Raw genomic sequence first — 17,344 nt, forward strand, 5'->3', positions numbered from 1 at the left:
ACTAAGCATTCACTTGGAGAGAAACCTTGAAAATGGCAAAGAATAGGAAATCCTATATGATGTGGAGTACTTTGAACCAGTTGTCTGAGCCAAAGTAGATTAAATTTGTCCTCAAGTTCACAGCCCAAGCAAACAAACAAAGCCCTTTTTATGCCAAAGTCTTGAAGGCAAATGTCCCTTGCCCTGTTGCTCTCTGACTGTATGTCCCTAAAGTCTGTTTATTGTGGGCCACTAAACTCAGTGACCACCTGTTTTATTTTGTACACTCTGTTAGTTTTTAATAAGGTAGATGCTCCATTCATATGATGCTGTCAGACCCATTAGCCAATCAGTTCAGCTTCTTTTAAAATCTGGTTCAAAATCAGGCTCAGAATTGCTGAATCAGTTGAAAAGAGATTAGCAAAGTAGAAAGGGTTTGAACTGTTCCACTCTGTCAAGGAGGCCCTGTCCAGATGGGGGTTCATACACTTTCGTCTGGAATTGGAACTACTTGGTTTGTTTGTCAGAGTCTATTCTTGATACTGTAAGCAAGTTATAACCAGTCAGAAAAATGAAACAAGAGCTACTAATTATCAGGTTTTAAAGCCTAGGGAGTGGAAACAGAAGGCATTCCACATGGCTTTAATGTAGGGGAACAGATGCCATGATTCAGCATATTCTAATCCCATAGCCAGAAGGGTGCTCTTCCCCCAAGTGGCCTTGCACCAGACCACACAATTGACAAGTGTTATGGGAAAATCCCCCCATTTTATTGTATTTCTGGTTATGCTACTTTGATATCAAGAACAGGCCGTCATATATGGATGCCAGCAGGCAATATGAACTATTCTCCCAGAAAACACTGGCCTACAGGCCTCATTCCCACTTTGGTCAAGCTCAGACTCTTGGTTGTATATTCCCACTTCTCCCCTCACAATCACACATCCTGGAAGGAAACTGATAATCCTGCTTGTATCTCTAGCTGAATGAAACTCAGTAATCCTGTCAGACGGTTTTTCTTTGTATCTTCAGTTGGTGTTTACTTTCCTGAATGCAATTTCAGTAACTTCTGTATTTTGTACCAAAACATTGGCGTATACCTGTATTTTGCATTAACTTAGGTAAACCTCACTTAAAGTTGCTAGACATTCTCTGGCACCAAAGAGCTAATATGCATTTTAGCTGACACTGCTAGCCCTGTTTACCTGCATCCTGGTTGATTAAGAGGAATTCCCTCCATTCACACGCAAGTTACCTATTGATACATTAAAAACAAACACCTTAAGTTACACATTTATCCCCCAAACATTCTGCTTACACATAAGCAACTTTTCAGTATCCTTAAATACTAAGGGGGTTTGACTAGCAAATGGTCACTCTCCTGCGTGCCCAAACATGGAGTTACTCTCCCGAGTGCCCTAACACAGGGTCACTCTCCGTGGTGTCCACACAAGCTGCTCACAGAAACTGCTACTCACAGACCAGACGTCCAGACAGGTAGCTATGCCTTGCGCTTTGAACTCTTTCTCTTCCCTCACTCCCCTTGTTCCCTTCTCTCCCCATCTTTAGCTAGCAGTTGGGGTTGGCAGAGCAGGGATCCCTGAAATCCTTCCCTACCATTCTCTTTCTGATTTCTTCGGATGTAGCAAATACACTCTCACGACACTGCACGCACCACTATAGGACACTCTGTTTAGGGCATTACAATAGTCGTCTACTGATTCTTTCAGATATCTATTTTGTGTCCCTTTTAATAAAACTGTAATCATTTATTGAAATATTTCTTCTCAGTTTCTTCTTTAAGTAAAAGGAATTTCTGCAGAATGCTGGTTTGCATCCAGTCTAAGGTCCCAGTGTTCCAATAGAGCAGGTATACTAATTCCCCTAAACAACTATACCAGGGATGTGTCAGAAGAAAAAGCATCTATCTTGTCAGTAGCATTTCCTAGGCTCTAAGTTATGCATTAGAACACAGGTGTCAAACATGAGGATCATGGGCCTGTGGAAGCTCTTTATCTTGCTGCTATGATAATTGGACTCTCCCAACACCACCTTCAGCTTCTTAGCTGCAACATGATGTATCGGCAGGAGTGGCACTGCTGAAAGGGCAGCACTGGGAAGACCAATTATCATGAGGACTGCGCTTTCAACATTACTGCTTCTGTCAAAGCACTGGGAGGGAAAGATGGAAGGAAGCCTCAGAAGGCGAGGAAAAGTACATGGGAAGGGGCAGACCAAGAATCAGAGAGGAAGGCAAGGCTGAGGTGCTAGGAGAGCCCAATGATTATGCCAGTCGCCCTCTCAGCAGTGTCGCTTCTGCTGAAGCATCACTTCGCAGAGCACCTCTCAGCTGCTGAACTGTGAAGTGATGCCTTAGTGGTGATAATTGGGTTCTACCATATCTTGAAAATATGATGCATGCAGATGTGCATATTTCCTCTTCTGTCATTTGCAGTTAATGAGTTAAAATAAAGTGCTTATTTCTGGTCATCACCTGCTTAATAATGTCACTTCCTGTTAATAACATTACTTCTGGCCCCCAGCAGGCACCATGAATGCATGCTATTCGGCCTGCCTTATGAAATGAGTTTGACATATTAGAATGACAAATAGCTGCCATACAGATATATTTTGAGGTTAATGATATTCAAAAATGCTGTTTTTGCCGTAATGTACATACTCATGAAATCAAGCTTCAGGTATCCAAAGTACACACAACAACGCTTCCCAAAGCAGGTCAACGTTTTCATGATATGGGTTAAATACATGATGAAGATTGTTGCTACAGAAGGGCATCATTTTTCTGACTTACATACTCCTTCACTTACTATTCATTCAGGGAAATGGAAATTGTTCACAGATATTTCCTTTTCATCTGTAGCTATTCGACTACTGATATGGCAATTGCTACAGCAGAGATGTTCTTAGAAAAGTCAATGCCCATGTAGAAATAGGTGTCTGTCATATGCACACACTGGCTTAAAAAAAAAAAAAAAGCACTTACTGAGGTAAAAATGCTTTCAGCATCTGGGTTATGCATGTCATTCTGAGAGGTGTTCTTCAACATTTTTATTTTTATTTTTTTGCAGATTTTTCCCCCCCAAGGAGGAAAAGCGCAAAAAGCAATGTCATATGTTTTTATTCCAAGGTGCATTTTTATAAATTATAATTGCTTTAAAAGTGTACTAGATAGTTGATGTAGGCAGTATAGTGTCAGCAGATGCAGCCACAGTCATTATCCATGCACCCCTCCCCAGACCAGCCCGTTATTTATTTTTTCGCAGATTTCCCAGTTTGTTGTTTTTTTAGATTAGGGGTTTTTTATTTATTTGTTTACAGAAATGACAAGTGCAGAAAGCTGTGTTTTGTACTTTTATTATCACCCCCCCCAAAAACCAACACAAAACCATACCTCTAATCATAGTATTGCCAAGTGTGATGATGCAGATTGCATCTTAGACAGGGGTAAGGAGTACTGGGAGCCAGACTCTTTCTGTGTGTGTGTGTGTGTGTGTGTGTGTGTGTGTGTGTGTGTGTGTTGTGTGTGTGTGTGTGAGAGAGAGAGAGAGAGAGAGAGAGAGACGTTTCCTCTGTGTCTGTATATGTATTGGTAGATCAGATTGTACATTTGTCTCAGCTGCTCTACTACCAGTGTTTGGCTAATGTACAAACCAGTATCTGCTGAGTCTGCAAAGGTAAATTACTGACAGGCCTTGTGACTCCATTACAGTCTCCCTGCAAATGATTTTGTTGTGGATGAAGCAGCAGTAGTCATGTGCCAACTCTCCCCTGTGATTACTTACTAGGGAAAGACTGGGAGATAATGCGAGACATTCCAGTTTATCCAGTAGACCCCTTGAGGACACAAGAGTCTCACCAAGTTCCCTTTAGACTGCTGAACTAATCTCTCAACTCAAGCAGCTGAAAATATCCATTAAATGACTTTAATTGCCAAGTGAAGCTCCTTCTACTGAGTCAGAGCCATGGTTCACCTAGGTCAGTATTGTTTACACTGACTGGCAGTAGCTCTCCATGGTTTCGGATGGGAATTTTTCCTTGCCCTACTTAGAGATGCTAGGACTTGAACAAAGCATGTATACTTTACCACTGAGCTGCAGCCTTTATTGGTTAGATCTGCTCACAGTCAAAATATTTTTTGGCACAAAACCCTTCAACAAATGAATTAATGACCTTGTTAAAGAATATGCAGATGAGAGAGCATCTTCTTTCTCTTCCCCCTTCTCACCAAAGCCTGAGCCAACAGTCAACTGCTTTAAATGCTTCATGTCCTGAAAGTCTGCAGCCTGTGAAGCAAATTCAGTGTCAAGAAGCCTTCATAAATGCTCTGCCTCAAAGGTATCAATGTTCAAATCAAGGCATTGTTCAGAAAAGATGCCATGGTAGATTGTAACTAGCATGACAAAGGAACAGGACACAAATGGAGCATATCGGTCTCTACACTCTAAGAATTCTATAGAGCTTTTAAAAACTGTGCCAGGATCTTTGGGCCTGCCTTAAAGAACAAGGCTCAGTCCTTATCTCTCCCCCCTCACAGAAATCATAAGAAGTTGGTGAAGCAATGGAGAATATGACTGTCACAAATACCTATAAAACAAGCTGCCTGCCTCTCCATTGCTACTGACCTTTTTGTAGTTGTGATTGTGTGGCAGGAACCTATTGGATAATATCTTTGCTGTCACTGATGACAAGAGGCAGGGTTGGCCCTACCATACATCAATGTGAAGTAAGCCACTTCAGATGGTGAATTCGAGTGACTGGCATATTTGGAGCTGTCCCCCTCAAATTCACTCACCTGTGCTATGGTCAGTACCACCACACAGCTGCTGGCACCACTCTAGCCAGCTCAACTCTATAGATGGAAATCCATTCCCACCTCCTCAATAGCCACCACAGGAAGATTCTTACTCACTGCTAGCCCAGCAGTGAAGAGCAGAGGTGGCACACAGGAACAACCAAGTAAATGGATAGGGACATGTGTGGGAGGAACAGGAGGACTGCATTTGCAGCCCTGCTTCAAGCACTGTAATATGTTGAGCCACTACACTGACAAGGGACAAACTCTACCTTTCCTACCTGCACAATTTAGGGATGTTAAAAATACTGTAATTTTTAAACACTTTTCAGGATGAGTATGTATCTCTTTACTGTTTGAATGGTCATGTAGCTTGTTGAGGGGGAAAGGAAGCATTCAAGCACAGCTTCCCCTGCAAGATACAGTAGAATTTTTTGTTTGTTTTGTGTTTTTTGTAATGGAAATGTGCTGTCCTGTGCATCCAGCACTAGAACTCATATCTCATGTTTGTTTTGTTTAAGGGCAAAATGACTTTTCCACAACAGCATAGTGATCCACAGTGAATCAAGACACTGCCCTCCTCTTTGTTACGCTTTGTTACACTTGTCCCTGCAGGATTGGGGCTGGAACAATGAAACTGCAATGAAAACTGCAATGAAAACATCTGCCCTCTCTCTTGCAAAATGAATAAGCTATAAAACATGGACAAATTTGTATGTTTGTGAATGAGCAGGGGGATTCTGCTAGCAACTGTTAGTGACTGTGATTTTTTTTTCTTTTTTAGGTTGTGTTTTGGTGACTTGGTTCCAAATGTCACTTGTCTTTATCTTATTTTTAACCCACCAAGCATAAAATAAAGACAAAATATAGATATTAAAATGAACTTTTGGTTATAGGAAGAAAGATAAATTCCCATAGCTACTTCAGCTAAATGAAATACACACATAAGCAGAATCTGATGGATTAGAATATATCCACATTTTTAATAGATATCTGTTTAGATACATACATATACACTGGCTTATTGCTTCATTCTTATTCTGCATTGTTTTTAGTTTGGGTGAATTGTGATTTCATTTTAAAGCTGTTGCCCTTCATGAGGAATTGTGGGGGGGGGTTTATCGATGAAAGAGACAGAGAGAGAAAGAATATAATCTGTCATTCAGCAGAACTCACAAACGCATAATACAGTGGTAGACGAGACCAAGGTCTCCTTAACATTACAGCAAATTACATGTGGAAGATAGAGGTCACTGCAGTCACAATTTTCGAGACCGGATGCTTTTGTCTTCAGAGCAATATTGTTAATATGCATTTCTGAAACAGATGGCATAATTTAAATAATAAATACCTTACAGACATTATTTCATTCTAAAATGTAATATTAAAAAAAATAGACTACAGAGAGTTGTTCTGTCAAGGCGTCTTGCTTCTCGTCTTTATGGACGCAGCTGCCAAGCTTAGAGCTAAGCATTTTTGCTTTCTTGTAGCCTAAATAGAAACATCTTCAAACCCCAAAACCCCTTAAACTGGCCTTTTACACTGGCCTTGTGTCTGCGAACCACACTACAAACTCTGTCACCTTACTGTTTGGGGAGGAGGAAAAGAGCTATTCAGCATTAAAGATTTAGGAATGTCTGTTGACATATCAAGGAAACAACCTCAGGGGACAGCTGACAAGGCTCCGAGAAGCATTACCAAGGGAACAGTGACGCAAATGCATTCCATTTTTACAGGCTGGCAGGCTGCCCGATTCTCTCGCCTGATGTCTGATGTAATGCTAAGCCCTATCTGGGTTAGTGCTTAGCTATCAACCGCAGCAGCTCTCTCTGCTGCAGTCAATATTCTGTAGTGTTCTTTTTCACAAGAAAGGCAGAGGGGGAAAAAAAATCTCCATGCCTGAACACTAAGATAATGAAAAATGCAATGACAAGGAAAGGGTTTCTATTCAATGTGAAATTATATTGGTATCTTTGCAGATTCGTCTGCGGTTCTTCAAAGTCACACACAGAAAAGGGCTGGAGCTAATTTCTCACTTTCCCAAAATGAACTGAAGTCATTTCCTAGACTTCAGAGGATTCTGGACCACAGAGAATGAAGTGTTTGTGTTAGGCTGCACAGAAAACATGCAGCATAAATCCAGAAATATTTATCGTTTGTATTAAAGCGTGGAAGAGGATTTCTCATGTAATCACAATATTTTGCAGTTTTAGCTCCCTACCTCAGATTGATTAACATGGATTCAACTGTGTTCAAGCCAATCCATACTAAAATGCCAGTGGAGCCAAGCAATTAAAATCTAGATTGAAAGAAGAGGCTATAACAGAAGAATTGTTTCATTCAGTACTACATAGCAGTCACCTCATGGAGTGTTGTTGCCATTGCTCCAGTGTTTCCTGGTTTTTATCAAAAAAGAAGGTCCATGATGGGGGGGGGGGGTGATTTTTGCATTCTGAAGTCCAACATTTATCTTTGAAAAGCTCTCTTACATATGGAGGGAAGCTTGCATAGTAAAGATTCAAAGATCCTCCTATACTTTCTTTATAAATAAATTGCATAGAGAATTTTGGCTTTAAAAAGGAAAAATTCAACCTTTTCAGTCCCATAATGGAAGCTAGTTAATACAAACTTATTCAGATGGCAATTTAAATCCATATTTAATGGCTGCATATTTCAGATCACCAGTATTTGCCTTCTAGAGCAAGTGGATTACTTATGATGGCCTGCAAATTAACATATGACTCTATACCACACATTTCATTGACTGGCCTCCATTCAACATTTGTGTATTATTGGCTTTTGAGGATGATATAGATGAGTCACTACAAATCAATCCTTTCTCTGACTTGCATTCACTGTATTCACATTATGTTTTGCTCCAATGCAGGGAAAGGAGGACGCATTCCTGTAATTTGAAATATTGCAGAAATAAGGCATTTTTAAACTTTGTTGTTGTTTAACTTTGTTCACATATTTATCCTACTGAAAGCATTTCTAATCTGATAGGCACTGGAAGTTTTAAAAGAAGTCTGCAAAAATGGAGCATGTTTTCCCTTACAGATTCTCGTGCTGTAGGCTTATACCATAGTCTTTCAAGACTGAAGGTTGCCAACCATTTACCAAGCAACAACGAGTATGATAAGGCTGCAATCCTATATGTGCTTACTCTGGAGCAGGGGTGTCCAAACTTTTTGGCAGGAGGGCCACATCATCTCTCTGACACTGTGTTGGGGGCTGAATTAATTTACATTTCAAATTTGAATAAGTTTACATAAATGAATATATTAGAGATGGAACTTGTATGAATGAATGAAGGTCTTGCAATAGCTCAAGGCCTATAAAAGTCCTTGCACAAAGCAAGACTGGCTTTTCCTTTGCTGCCACTACTGCATCACAGATGTGAAACAGCAAGCAGTGGAGGCAACTCTCATCCCACAGCTCATGCAAGAGGTCAAACAGTCATCTTCACACTGAGAGCAGTTGTGTCAGGCCAGCATGGGCCAGAGGCTCATTGGAGACAGGGGGCTCCCCGTGGGCCAGATTGTGAGTCCCTGAGGGCCATAAGTGGCCCCCAGGTTGAGGTTTGGGCACCCCTGCCCTGGAGTATGGTCCATTAAACTCAGTGGGACCTATTTCTGAGTATACATTGCATTGTAAGTGAGCAGGTAGGTCAGGAGTGCAATGAATCACCTAGAATCAAAAAGTAAACTCTGCACTGGAAACAAAAAAATGCGTTAATAAGGGAAATATTCAATAGTTGCAGACACATTGCAAAATGAAACATAAATATCCTACCATTATTGAAAATTGTAGCATTTGAACTCTTTGGATGCAGTAAGAAATTTAAGGTACACAAAGCTTAAGAACTTAGTGTTACCCTCTAGTCTTTGTCCATCATACAAACCCCCACTGTGTTTTTACCAGAAATGACACTGAGGCCTGATTAATGGGTATGAGTTCCGAAATCACAATTGTTCCCCTGGTTCTCTGAGACACCTTGGAAGTATTTTTTTTTTTTCCATAATGAAAATCCCCTAAGTCCCTTAGGTATAACCTGCAAACTGCCCAGGTAGAAGCACTGTGGTGATCATATTCATATGGCCACATCTATTAATTCCCCAGAGAAATTACATCTGCTTCCCTAAAGAGAAGCGCAGGCTACATATATATCTACACAGCTGGATACTAAGACTAGCAAGTAAATACTGGATTTTCCCACATCATCTGACAGTGTAGTCGTTTTATTAAACCATGTCTTGACAGGTAGCAAATTAAGAAGCCATACTAAAAACTCCCTTTGAGATGGCACAGGTAATGACAAACCTCATACTAAGTGGCCCAGCTTACCCAATGACCATGTGCAAGCTTATACAGCATAGTTCCTTCCTCTGAACTACATGTGCAACAGGCATTGCATGAAGCCAGGTTTCCACTCAGTGTGCTTACAGATATCCAACTTGATTCATGAAAACCTTTCCTCTGTTAGAACTCCAATCTGCCCACCCAACTGTGTAAACATTATCTGCTCAAACTGCTTCTTTGCTTGCCACCACCTGTGTTGTTAGATAGATTAATCAGTTTTCTCTTCCCATTCATTCAGAAGAGAGGTTTAGGATCTGACTCTAATCAATGAAACAGCTGAGTTGCATGAATGTAGGTATGCAAAACTAGCCTAACAATGAGTCTACCAGTTCTCTGAGAACTTCTGGGGTGGGTATCCAGTGTCTAAAGTACATTTCATAGGGATACATGAGAGGGCATTCTCTGTCATGGTTCCCTCTCTGTGGAACATCGTCCTGCAAAAAGTCCATCATGCTTTTTCAGAGGAGGTTTAGGATCTGACTCTAATCAATGAAACAGCTGAGTTGCATGAATGTAGGTATGCAAAGCTAACCTAACAATGAGACTACCAGTTCTCTGAGATCTTCTGGGGTGGGCATCCAGTGTCTAAAGTACATTTCATAGGGATACATGAGAGGGCATTCTCTGTCACGTTTCCCTCTCTGTGGAACATCCTCCTGCAAAAAGTCCATCATGCTTTTTCAGAGGAGGTTTGAGATACACATTTTTCAACTGGTTTCCCTGATTATTACTGATTATTATTCATTTCTTATCATTCCGTTTTCTCTCTCAGAATAGTTATTTTTTACAATGCATTTTTCCAGCCTTGTTTAATTGATGTTTATTGCATTTTTATGGTACTCTTATGATCCTGTTGTGAGCCGCTTTAGATTTTGGAGAAAGGCAGGATAGAAATCTGAAAATAAATAAAAATAAGTAACATTTGCTAACCATGTAAGGAGCTTAGAAGCACTCATGAGAACAACCCCATTTAATCCTTGCCACTTATGAGATAAGTGGACTGCAACTTGCCCAAGGCCAGTGAGAACCCCAGATTGCTGGGGGTTTGGGGGCAAAGCGCTGTACTGTCCCTGCCCCAGATTTACCAGTGACAAGTAACAGCAGTGACTCTTCCTAGTCTCCCCTGGTGAATGAGTGGAGGGATATCTGCAATGACTGACTAGTATGTGGGTGGGTTAAGAGGTCAGCCTAGCTGTGCGGTCCACCAACCAATACCTGATCTGGCTTACTCTGACAGCACTCCTGACTAAGGCCATTCATCAGTTTTCATGGCTGAGTTGAGATGTGAACCTGAGCTTCCCATACCTAACATTCTAGCCATCAAATCTTATTTTAGAGAACCAGTATGAGAAATATTGTTTCTCGAAGACAAAAATTTGACCCAATTGCTTTGCTCTGTGTTTCCACAGAAACAGATGAAAATACAACAGGGGTACTTGCTCCAGGCCTCAGGCCTGCCACAGAGCACCCTAAATCATATTGGCTGTTTTTCCATTTGTACTCTTAATACCCTCTCCCTGCTGAGCGTGCTGTCTCAGGAAAGCCAATCAGCAGCCATAGTCTCCTGGTTCTACCTAATTATCCAGCAAGCCACCAACAACCAGCACCTTCAGCCTTGGCAAGTGAGCCTTATGTGTCCCAATTCACCAATTCATCTGTGTAGTAGGGCATGGCCTCTGGTAATCCTACTTAGGTAACCCTTCCTGCCAATCATTCTTACTCTGCTTCACAGCTGTTGAGTCCATGGGCTACAAGCTGGACGCATTGTCTTACTACGTACAAGTCTCCTTTCCATTTGCACCAGAAGCACTCATTCCAAAGCCATTCCTGTGGTGTTCAAGCTGACATAGTTAGGGCTAGAGAAAACACCAAGCCTCTGAACAAGTCCGCCTAGGTTACTGAGCAGGCACGTTGCTGACTCCAGGCAGAGGTGTGCTCTAAAATATTAAGACAAGATCTGTATCAGACTCAGTGCCCTGCAGGGTGTGTTGCCTTCTTCGTCTCTCTCACACACAGAGTACTCCAATTAGTATGACTCAGGTATTAGCATGCAATGCTTCTTGCTCACAACACCCCACCTTGTTGGTGTCATTCTGATATTACAGCATGCCTCAGAAAGAAACTATTTCAAAAAGATGATGATGTCAATTTAAAAACAAGTGGTAATTTAGTCAAGTCATATGAATGCATTGTATATATATGTTTGGGGGGGGGGAACTCTCTTTTCTACAACACCCTTTGCAGATGAATATCTGCTTTCTTCACTCCAGCTTTCCATAGTCTCAGTCTAGTGAAGAAATATGTGCATCAGGTCAACTGATCACCATCAGGCATTATCTGAGTAGCCTGGACACCTCCTGGTAGGGCTCTTGTAGTGTTAATTGCTGCATGGCAGGCACAAATAAAACAGGAACAGCTTCCCTCTCCATTTCAGCAGCTGAGAAATATTCATCTGTTGCATGTCTGCCTGCGCAGCATCAGCATGTGAAAGTCTTGTACAGATGCCAGTACTCCAGGAGGGCCCACCCCTAAACCAGGCCCTGTAAAGACAACTGGAAGGTCACTCCAGTATTACCTGCAATTACTTAGTGGCCTTTGGGGGTAAGCTCCCACTTTTGCCTTGCAGGGGAGAGAGGATACAAAGGTGGAGGACCTCTCTAATCACAAAGAGTTGCTCACTTGCTAGAAAGGAATAAAGGAAGCAGCCTTATAGTGAATCTAACCACTGGTCCATCTGGTCCAAAATGGCGGTGTATGGTCCTGACTGGCCATGGTTCTCCAGGGTTTCAGGCAGGGGTCTTTCACAGCCTACATGGAGATGGTTGGGATTTAACCTGCCCCTTTCTGCAGGCAAAAGGCAGTCAGATGCTCTGACTTTTGAGCTGTGGCCCCTTTCCATGTTGTAACCTTCTCTCACCCCACATCCTGAAATAAAAAATTGCCCCAGAGGCCTCAATCATTGCAGGGACTTTTGAGGAGAAGCTCCTATTTCAGGACAATGGGTAGAGGTGTCAGTGATGACCAAGCAACTGTCTTGTCCAAGAGAGTCATTCCATCACTGCCTCCATCCACCCTTTCCAGCCTGAAATGGAGGAGGAAGTGGAGATGGAAGGATTCTCTCATCTAAGAGTGTTGCACCATGTGGTGGTGACAGAGCAGCTGTCTCTTCCTGTTCTGAAAGGAGAGCTTGCCCAGAGACCCCTGTATCATTGCGAGGGCCTCACTGCAGGAAAGAAAAGGAGGAGGAAGCCATGAGGGGACTCATTCATGCTCCCTTATTGCCTTGTCAACACTGGGGGGGGGGGAGGAAGGAGGCCATAGAAGAGGCATTTGGCTGATGGCATAATGTATGATGGAAGGAGAGAAAGACCTAACCCTGACAATACCAAGGTCACACCCATTCAAACCAACTTTGTGGGGGGAAGGCACTGAAAGGCACTTTGCTGGGAATGCCACTCAAACCAGGAGCCAGCCCTGTAGAGTGATATTTAAAGAATCCTGCCCCGAAAGATGGCACCTTTGCTGCAGAAACCTATAATAGTGTAAAATTATCATGTAAAGGCTGATTTGCATTTCATTCCCAGCAATGAACACAATCTAATGGTAGCATCTTCAAGGAAGGAGGAAGTGGCAATTTGACACCATCAGTGGCCTCCAACAACTTTATAACCACTTGTTATTTCTAGTTGCTGTCACCTGGTAGGAGCAGACTAAACATACCTTTCTCATCCACAACAAACCACAACCGGGTGTGGTCTGAAACATCTCCTATCCAGCCAAGTGAAGGCCCCTTAATGTTCCACCTCCAAAATTAGAATAACTGGTGTGTTTTGCCAAGAGCTGACTCAGTGGGAAGCTGGGTGGACATGTGCAATATGCTGATAGGAAGGTCAAGACAAATACTGGAAACCGAGAACATTATGTGGGCACTCCCTTTCGGATATACCTTCCTACACCCACAAATCTCAGCTAAGAGGTTGCTAATAAATATGTCAGCTTTCATACCTTGATATGTGACAACACCTGGGCTCGTCAACAGCTTCTTCAGCACAATTATGGAAATATTATGGTGACCAGTCACTGGTGGAGAAGAAGAGCTGGATAGCACATTGATTAAGCGACAGAGCTATGAAGTCCCTAATTCCAATTTCACCTTAGCTATGACCTCAGTAGATGGCCTTAGGCAAGCCACAGTTTCTCAACTTCAGTCCCATCTTTAATATAGGAATGATTATACAGTACTGGTCTACTTTACATGGGTATTGTAAGATGTACTGATACACGAAACACTTTGAACACTTAGGAAAAGCACTGTATTAATAACAATTTCTTATTCCTTAAAGAGAAAAGCAAATGTTTTGGAAGGTGGTTTAGCAGTGGGAAGCAAAGTGGTATGTATGTTACTTGTATGTAACTTTTTACTGTATTTTATTAGATATATTCATTTAATAGACCATTTGATATTATTTTTATGTATAACACTTGGCCTAATAGAAATATTTTTGAGGCAGACCAATAACTGAAAGAATGCACACACAGATTAACAGAATTTAACAACAATATGAGTGCTTTTAGGTCATGTCCAGTGAATAGCTTCCCATAGCGTGACCATATTGCAAAACCAAAAGCAGCAAGCATTTCACACATCCATCTGCAACACAGAGTTTGCCCCTCAGAAGAGTTTGTAGTCCTGCAGTCACTGATTCAGACTGCATCCCCCAGGCTAACTCTGCTAGTCCTTTATACTTGTCATGATCAGCATGGGGGGAATCCTCATAATCTCATGCGGCTTTCAGGTTCCAGGCATGCTACGAGGCATGCTCGTAATTTAGTACACCAAATGTCTGCAGAAGTCTCTTTCGGGAAGCACCCTTACAACGTGTCTGAACTAGCCATTCACCTTGTGAAAGAGCTGTTTTGAGGTACTCTGCTGTGCATCTGACCCAGGTGCACAATTTGAGGAGGGTGGGGACAGTGACTCCTCCACCTCTTGTGTTCAGCCCACACACGATTATTCCTCAGGAGCGTCTCTATATCACTGGTTATTCCAAAGTATAAAAAGTAACCACAACAAATGCTCTTGGAGTTCACTGTTTTGCAATCTTGAATATATCCAAGAGCAAGTCTTTGAACCTTGCTGTGAATCTTTTCCTCCACCCAATCTCCCTGCCCCCCCGCAATGGTACTTTTATATCTGATCTGTGCTGTATACATTTAAAACGTCTGGGAATTGGTGTACACATAATGTCGCCACATGGAGAATTACACCAGCTTAAAGAGACTCAAATTTCTTCACTCCAGTTCATACCATTATAAAAACATATGTAGCTGGAAATCCCATGTATTCATTGTACATCATGCCTTGGGGGACAAGCATGATCATACACCACACTAGTTTCACCACCACCATCCCTGTGCTTTCCTGATAACAGCACCTACCTAAAAAGGAGAGATTTCAAGCCAGGTGATTTGCAGCAGTTTTAGCTGCTCATTTGTAAAATTTGAAAGACACAAAGTCTCTGTTATATTAGTATTTCTGGATATTTAATTCATTCCTCGACAGAACACTGCATCACTACTGTCCGTGTCAGTACTCCAGCCAGTTGGCATGACGAACTCTTGACAATACCAGTGCAGAGGCAAATAAGGAAGGTTCCAACAGGAACAGATGTACAGGAGATGTATTGGTGAAGGTGAACCTAGGCATGGAACCAAAAAAGGTCTAATGACAGAATTCAACCTCCCGAAATGTCACAGCATGTCAAAACAACGCCCCTTCAAGGAGAAGGTAGGGTTATAGCCAAGGCTGGTCCGTCTGTGAGACTGGCTGAGTGGCCGCTTCAGACAGCAAACTGGTGGAGAGCACCACTTCCATCTTTTCACTCACTTCCAGCCCAATCCTAACTAACTTTCTAGTATCAATGCAGCCATGCCAACGGGGCACACGCTGCATTCTACCAGGGCGGGAGGGCAGTCACAAAAGACTCCTCAAGATCAGGGAATATTTGTTCCCTTACCTCAGGGCTTCATTGTGGCTGCATTGGCACTGGAAAGTTGGTTAGGATTGGGCTGTTCAACTGCTCCTCCTCCCACTTCCAGGATTAGAAAAGGAAGAAGGGCATGTAGTGGAAAAGGACGTATGGAGGAGAGTTTCTTCCCCTCTACACTTCCTCTTCCACTCTGTTCCTGTCTTCCTTTTCCAGTCCAAGGAGTGGGACGAGCAGGTGCTGCACATCACCAGGTAAGGGGGGGCAGCATTTGGCATGCAGTCTTGGGAGCCGGGAAGTCTTGAGCCAACCCTGGCCATAGCCATCTACACTGGAGGAAATTGCATTCCAGTTATGTTCTTTAAAAAAAAAAAAAGTTAGGTTTTCTGCGCTCTGAGAAGAGATGCATGAGGAATGGAAAGCGCAATGTTGTCACTGACATGGTCTCCCCCTGAAATGTGCAGGAAGGAACAGTGACATTCCAGAGTAAATGTGGAAGTCCTCTTTGTCACATAGTTCATGATGTTCCTTGGGATGAATTCTCAATCTGAGAATCAGAAGAATCACAGGGGATTATTACAGCTTAACCACAAACATCACATTAGAAGCATCTCCACAATTAATGGATTTTTTTTTCTTCAGTCCTAAAGGGAAGATATCTTTGCTGTCATGTGATCAGGCCTGGCAATTGGTCCCATACATGTTTTTTTGAAACTCAAAATCAGTACACACAGGGATAATGAGGTCAGTGTAACTGAATTCACCCTTGAATTTTCTGGGTAAACTAAAACCACCTCCTTGTGAGCAGTCTGGAGGTTTCTGAGTCTTGCATAAAGCTTGACATAACAACAATAATTACTATCCACCATTATCCCCTTCTGAGAACTGTCTCCTCCACCATACAGTTTAAGGAGATGAATTCCTTTTGCCTTATGCATAACTCAAATATCCTGTGTGACATTTTCAAGTGAAGTGGGGGAGGTGTAAGGGGACAAGAAAAACAAGAGGAAAGGAAACAAAATATGGTCTCTTGCAGCCTAATTTACTATGTGCCCCTGAGGAAATTTATTTTGAAAATACCTGACACTCACTTTACCATCTGATTAATTCCCAAGGCAAAGATTTTTCTCTTCAAAGGTATTTTCATGAGCTCTGGGGATCAGTCGTGTCTGGCAGTGATGATTAGGCAGAATGAGTAGCAAGTTGTGTGACTCCATTAGAGGCAGAGAAATCACCTCCAGCTTCCCTTCAGTTTGGTGGCAGAATTTTAACAAGATGCCCAGAGAAAACCCTCCAGCTTTTCAGTGAGAGATATATGAAATCAAAGTAAGACGGAGTCAATTAGGGCCTGTTTCAGCCAACTGCATTGGTTGGATCTGCATTGCCATTTGGGCTAAAATGAAGTGATCTGTGCCTCGCTGCTAGGATTGACCCCATTTCATCAACCTCACTTCTGCACCTTTTAACAGCAGCCTGACATTCATACATTAAGAGATGAAGCTTTATCTCCATAGCTTCACCTACTCAATTTCTACATGTCAGGCTCCTGTTAGACCCAGAGGCAGGGCCAGAATAAAATAATGGTGACAGACTTATTATTCACCACATATTCCAGGTACTTTCAGACTATGGTGTTTTAGCAGTACCTGATCATTGTTTTTCCACTCCAAGCAGCATTCAGAATTGTAACTGTGTACACACACACACACACACACACACACACACACACACACACAGATGGCACTCCCACCTTGTAATGAAGCTGGCCCTCAACATCAAGGGTGTCCATTTTATAGAGACAGGAGGCTCAAGAGCTTGGCTAACAACACATACAAACAGATACAGGAAAGAGATTTTTATCTGGAAAGGCCCACAGAGCAAGCCAGGTGATGCATTTATTAGAACAACTCATGTCCAAAACACTGGCAACAGAGTTTGACTAGAATATTATTAAGCTAATGTCAGTCCTGGAACGAGCTGGAATCCCTAGCATGTATGCATTGCTGAAACAGAGACGCCTGCGTTGGCTTGGTCATGTTGTGAGAATGGATGATGGCCAGATCCCAAAGGATCTCCTCTATGGAGAACTCGTGCAAGGAAAGCGTCCTACAGGTAGACCACAGCTGCGATACAAGGACATCTGCAAGAGGGATCTGAAGGCCTTAGGAGTGGACCTCAACAGGTGGGAAACCCTGGCCTCTGA

General features: G+C 42.3%; 1 long non-coding RNA gene across 2 annotated transcripts in view; it reads right to left on the reverse strand.

Moving 5' to 3' along the window:
* Nucleotides 1-17,344, reverse strand: part of LOC136636408 (uncharacterized) — a 36,054-nt gene that overhangs the window by 7,874 nt on the left and 10,836 nt on the right. Inside the window, exon 3 of one of the 2 annotated variants that reach the window (XR_010793520.1) lies at nt 5,772-6,109. The exons of the other annotated variant lie outside the window; for it this stretch is intronic. This is a non-coding gene — a long non-coding RNA (uncharacterized lncRNA). Of the gene's footprint in view, nt 1-5,771; nt 6,110-17,344 lie in introns of those variants that run through there. 2 annotated transcript variants of the gene reach the window in all.

The sequence above is a fragment of the Tiliqua scincoides genome, chromosome 1, assembly GCF_035046505.1.
Source record: "Tiliqua scincoides isolate rTilSci1 chromosome 1, rTilSci1.hap2, whole genome shotgun sequence".
Taxonomy (NCBI): domain Eukaryota; kingdom Metazoa; phylum Chordata; class Lepidosauria; order Squamata; family Scincidae; genus Tiliqua; species Tiliqua scincoides.